Consider the following 6,093-nt stretch of genomic DNA (forward strand, 5'->3'; position numbering starts at 1 on the left):
TCCGGCATTTATACTATCTGTCTCAGATACAGTGCTATCTCAACTTCCAACTAGTCAACTTCGAATATACTTCTCAACAAAACCAATTCCTAATTCCAAATACCAAATCCATATCATATACGGTAATCAAAATTACACTTTCTTCAATAAAACACTCTTACACTGCTGAATAGAACTTGAATAAATCATTGTCGTATTGAAATATTTCGTAAAATGCTTCGTTCATTTTTCATGACACGGTTTCGTGTTCCATTAATTTATTCATTTTATAGCAATTTGTATAAAATCTTCCATAAGCGTCCTACGAACTTTGTTGGAGTACTTCGAGTTCATGAATCTTTTTTGAGAGAAGCATTCGGTCGAAGAAAACGGGCATGACAGTTTTTAATGCCCATCATTTGATTGTAAAATCGTGTAAATTTCAGATCTTTTTCATCCAGCAGTTTCCGAGATCATCGCAAGATTTCCTCACCGTTTGACGTTATTCGAAAAATTTGTGTTTCGAATACTTGAGGTTCAAAAATGTTTCATCGGAATTAGAAAAAGTAATTCGCCATCGAAGCCAATACATTTCTTGTATCACCGTAGATGATGAAAAGTAAAAACGCACCATTTAATTTTCACGTTCAATTGACTTTATACGCAACAAAATCTTAAATGAAATTATATAACATATTACACAACTGATAGAATTATATTTACTTAATATATAATAATTATTAATATGTACGTTATTACATTTAATTTCTGATCTGCTACTAAACCCACGTCGAAATTTATGAACGATCTTTAGGATTTGATAGAACATGCTGTGCATAACGTTCGGTCGAATCGATTAAGGTACATTTGTGCTCAAAATCATTTGTGCCGATTTTCAGTAAGAACCGCGCTTAAAAGTTTTAAAAAATTTCTTGAAAACGGGTACAGAAATTTTTATACAAAGCCACAAGGGTTTTCTGAGAACTTTTTTCGTGGATCACCTAGATTTGAAACTACGTCAATCTGTAAACTCTCGAATCACTACAGCACTTGATTTATCAAATCTAAAAACATTCGCGGCCGACCGTTTTAACAGATCGTGTGAAAAGTGAATTTTGACATTTTTCAGTTGTACAGTCACTAAGTTGTCTCTCAGTATTTTTTTTTTTTTTAATTCGATCCTAAGAAAGTTATTTTATTCAATTTCTGGTGTCACTTCTTACACTGAAAATCACGTTTAATTTGTTTCAGAGAAGCCATTTCGCCGGAATGTCAAAATAAAAGCCTCTTTTCAACCAGCCGTCGTGTCAATTGCGTAAGTATATGTAAATCATCATATATACTTATAAATATACATGTAAATTCATGTACAAAATACCCGTTAAAAAGTATCTTATTACGTTACCTGAGCCAATGGTACTGAACGCGTATGAAAGAAGAACCCTATTATGTGACAGAAATAAATGTGAAAAAATTCAATGGGAAGAGGGGTGCGCAACGGAACTCTCTTTGTACCGAAACGGGCGAATATGGTGAAGAAAACGTCAGTCCTTGGAACTGACCCAGATTTATCATTCAAAATCGTTTCTTTTCAGACTTTTACTTATTGAATTGCGTACAAAGATTTCTCACAATCAGCTTAACAAGCGCTTACGAAGGAAACTTCCAAATAGTGAAAGTATATTATATCAATTACGCAGTACACAAGCTTTTGAAAATACTTAGACAAAGTAATATTACTCACGGTAAGATCACATTGCGTCGAGGTTTTGAAATATTCTTAGAAACACCACGTCTAATAAATGATACTCATTGAAAAAAAAGCGGTTTTACTAAAAACCCTTGCTTTTTTCGGCAAGGCATGATCCGCACAGTATCTAAGCCGTTTTTTTGCGAACTTGACAATTCAGGCGAAGCTTAACGGAACGTTGTCTCGATGAGAATAATATTTTTTACAAATTTCTACACAACTCAAATACAAATATAATTAATAAAATAAAACAAATACAAAAACAACACAAATACTTGCAAACGATTATGATGGTGGAAAAATATGTTCTCAACGTCGTTGCAGATTTTTTTCTCACTGCCACGTTTTTGCAAAGTCAAACGTGTATGGAACTCCGTTTGCAAATGCCTAATAAGTTATTAGATCACAATTTGTACAGTAACTTTGGTTTCCCACGCTACTGTAAAAACTGTCGAATAGGTAGAACTGTGTTCGACAAAAATTGCAACGAATAATATGGTTTCGAAAAAACATCTCATTTCACGTTAATCACACCGATAATTATAATTCAGCAGATATTAAAGACGTTCAAACGATATAGAATTATAAATCGACACTTGTCTGTCACATTGTTATGAGTTATGGATGAATTTTTCTTCATCTCGTCGTACGAACAAAGACTTCATCATTTGAAAAAATGTTACGATTCCCGCGAAAAAAATATTCGAAACTTATAGAATTTTTGGGATTGGACAATATTATCATTGTCCCTTGCAAAGATGAGTAATGAAGTAGCGTAATTTGAAATAATATCATCGAATATATCGAATGCCATTGAGAAATTTTTTATTGATTATATCAAACTTCCTATACGCTGTAATCCGTTGCAGTGTAAATAAATTTTTCTAGAGATTATACAACGAATATTTACTCACAATAATATTTAAGTGGCTCTTGACATAATTGACACCAACAAATCGATACGATCCAACCGGGAATCCCGCTTCTTCACCCACCGCCAACTAACCTTGCACTAAACTGAGCCACCGCGTCCATATTCAGCACCATCCGTTTCGCAACAACAATGCCAATTTATGGGTACCGATTAAATTTAGACCCCTTGATTTAGTTTCAAATAAACAAATTGCCCTGGAATGATAACAGCTACTTAAATCCGGGCATATTGTATGAAAAGGATGATTACTTTTTTTCCCGTCTCATTATCTTGACAATATGATGTTTATGTTGGTGACATTAATACAACGATGCGTTTTCAGGGATAATTGTAACTTCGCAGCTCTAGGATTGTCTTGAACTCGAGTGACAGTATTTAAACAATACCTGCTCACAATTTACAAAAGACGCGTAACGGAATGGAAATCAAAACTCTTCTGTAATATTTCTGCAATATTACAAAAGCATTTCATAGTGAAACTGGGATATCGGAATCCTTGCAAAATTATGTCGCGGTAATATTTCCGCAATATTTCGTGCTGATTCACGTTAATTATCCTAGTCATTACGTTCCTGTATGGTTACTAAACACAATTGCATTGAGGTGGCACCAACGCGAAGGGGCGAATTCCGTGGGTGCTACAACAGGGCCCAGATTTTATCTAATACTTACATTCTCAAACATCGAAACAAGGTTGTGAATTATCGTCAACTAATCAATTATCCTAGAACACTTAGTCGAAAAACATACGATCGCATCTGCAAACCTTGCCACTGTTCCAATTTGCATTGAAAATTGTGTATAAATCACGCAAAATAACCTTTTAACTTCGAAATTAGATATTTTTTCATAGTATCGGTTGTCCTCGAGTTGTTCTGCAAACTTCAGAATCCTTATGAAACACATAATGTCGAGCCCACTGAAATCTGTTCATTATTTAACTTGAATTTACCTGCAGGAGCATAGTTCTGCATTAATATAAGATCTTGTGTTGGAATCAGAATCTTAATGTTTTTTTTTTTTTTTTTTTTTTTTTTTTTTTTGGGTGTGGGGTTTCATTTCCAGCCCTATAAAACCATTCGTGAATTGTTCCGAGGCTGAAGTTGGCAACGATAACGCGACGATGCACGTTTATGAAAAACTGTTTATTCGTACCTTTAAGATTATCTGAAATTTATAAAAGCTCGATAAAGCAGAAAATAATCATATTTTGAAAAGCAAACCCCTTAAAATTCATTCCAAATTTGCAAAGTAACCATTTTTTTTTTTTTTTTTTTTGCAATGTTCAGTCAAGCCAACGTTACTAACTTCATCCTCGTGAATCATTGGAGTCTGACGGGAACTCTAGCAAAACCAGACATCCTATATTAAATGGATACAGTACTTTAGCCCTTACGGCAAAGTTCGTGGTTGAGTGGCTCGCAGTGTCAAGTAGAACCGGTAAGTAAACTCGATTAATTCTGAAATCTGGCTCCGTAGTCTAATCATAAACTTTTGTTAAAGCTGTTATTTTTTTTTCACCTAACCGACTCGAGTTTCATTAAAGCGCTCGCGCAACATACATTTTCAACACGTTTTAACATCCAATCGGTTAATAATAATATCTTGCCTGAGACGAGCCCATTGCAGTTTATCAATTCAATGGTTTTCATAATTTCGAACTAATTATACTTGACGCGAGGAGCTGCCCTTGCACTCTGGAAGGTAATAAATAATAACCTCGTGTGTTATTTACCTACGACTTGATACTGGTATTTTATATAGGCTCATTTCACGCGGCTGCCACGTGTATAGATAATAATTAAAACAGCAGTAATAACGTTATTTTTATCTAGGTACTTCAAAATTTAGAAACTAAAAAATCGTACTCGAAGTGCGATTTTCATTATAATTCAACTCTTTGATCGGCAGTAATCTTCAGTATTGAAGATCAATTCAGAATCACGTGCTCACGTTTCATCAATTTTCGAAGTGTTGTAATTTTATATTTATCATACCAATGTTAGATTATTACTTTCTGAGACGTAATTTTCTTGTAAAATATGATATTTTTTCGTTTCAAATTCTTTATTACTCAGAACTATATTTCTCAGTTATGGTAAAAAAAAAACAAAAGAGTTGACTACCGTACAGTTGTCAGTATTAAAAAAAAAATTTCATTCATAGTTTTTCCCCGTATTATATCCGCGTAAGGATAAGTAATTTCACCAATACTGCGTACATTTAGAATGAGTGTAATACTATCTGCGTACTGCATTTACAAAAACGAAATGACAGTTTAATTTTTGGCTAGCAAATGGCTATTGTTGTTCTAATTCAACGGCATACAGAGGCAAGGAAGCTACTGTGTATAAAATATTACGTGATGTTCGGCCCTATTAATCAGATAGATTCAAAGGACCAGTTAACGTAATAACGCTACTTCCATATATTCTCCTTGTTTCGAACAACGGATGAACGCTTTAACGTCGTATTGAGATCAGCACCTACCACTCTAGTGCCGTACCTAAAATCTGTTGCGCTGTCAAAGAAGAGGGGAATCCGATATAATGACGGTGACGAAAATTAAATTGAATTCTACGCATAGAAAACTGTACAAATGCTTAACACGTGACGGAAAGACAATTTTACGAATCAGTGTAATAGAAGAAATCAGTGTGCCCGGAACATTTATCAATCACTTTTGTTCGACAACTCAAGTTGTCACAGATGCCGAGGTTTGGTGACAAATTTTTAGTGGCAAATTCAAGCTGCCAAGGGTAAAAATAGTATATTCTCTGTTAACTTGAGTCGACTTTGGGATACGTGCCGCGATAATGTAAGAAAACCATACAACAAAGCTCGCATGCGTCAAATAATTTCATTCCATAACTTGATCGTACCAAATCACGATCAGATTTTCGTTTGCTCGTCGGGTTCGCCAACTCGAAAAAATGTCTCTAATTTAAAAAATTCATGAAATTTCACGCCCTATTGAGGTAAAGAAATTAAATAGATAAATTAGTTGATAACTATTACGTTGAAGGGCCATGGAGGTCAAGGTCAAATGCGGTGCACTTTGGAAGGGTTGCTTTACACCAACCTGATCAGGTCCAGATCATACCTTATCTATCACATCTAGTAGAGTTTGCCTTATCTACATTTTAAGAGGCTGGTGTGAAACAAGACTCAGAGCACCCCTGACTTGTCGCTGATCAGAATTGATTCACTGACTGCATCATATTTTACAGTTTCTTTCCTCTTCGACAATGAAATTGTTTCAAACTTTGGCAAACGATAGTATTTGCTATTGTACTTGTGTGATTTAAGCAACGCCAAACAGTAACATAAAATTGTTTTTGTATTATGCGTCAGTAATGTCTCAAAATGTATTGCTGTAATTGAATTACCGCTGATTGCAAAAATAGACTTTCTGCCGATGTTCGTGCGT

At 34.6% G+C, this 6,093-nt stretch overlaps 2 protein-coding genes across 3 annotated transcripts in view; one reads left to right on the forward strand and one right to left on the reverse strand.

The window, feature by feature from the left end:
* LOC124180178 (carcinine transporter-like) overlaps nucleotides 1-3,870 on the reverse strand; it is a 34,739-nt gene extending 30,869 nt beyond the window's left edge. For both annotated transcript variants that reach the window (XM_046565333.1, XM_046565332.1), the window contains exon 1: nucleotides 2,644-3,870. The gene's annotated coding sequence lies outside the window, so the exon portion shown is untranslated. The remainder of the gene's footprint in view (nucleotides 1-2,643) is intronic.
* The window catches only part of LOC124180173 (centaurin-gamma-1A), a 67,226-nt gene continuing 62,410 nt past the window's right edge, over nucleotides 1,278-6,093 (forward strand). The window contains exon 1 of the mRNA XM_046565322.1: nucleotides 1,278-1,294. The gene's annotated coding sequence lies outside the window, so the exon portion shown is untranslated. The remainder of the gene's footprint in view (nucleotides 1,295-6,093) is intronic.

The sequence above is a fragment of the Neodiprion fabricii genome, chromosome 4, assembly GCF_021155785.1.
Source record: "Neodiprion fabricii isolate iyNeoFabr1 chromosome 4, iyNeoFabr1.1, whole genome shotgun sequence".
NCBI lineage: Eukaryota > Metazoa > Arthropoda > Insecta > Hymenoptera > Diprionidae > Neodiprion > Neodiprion fabricii.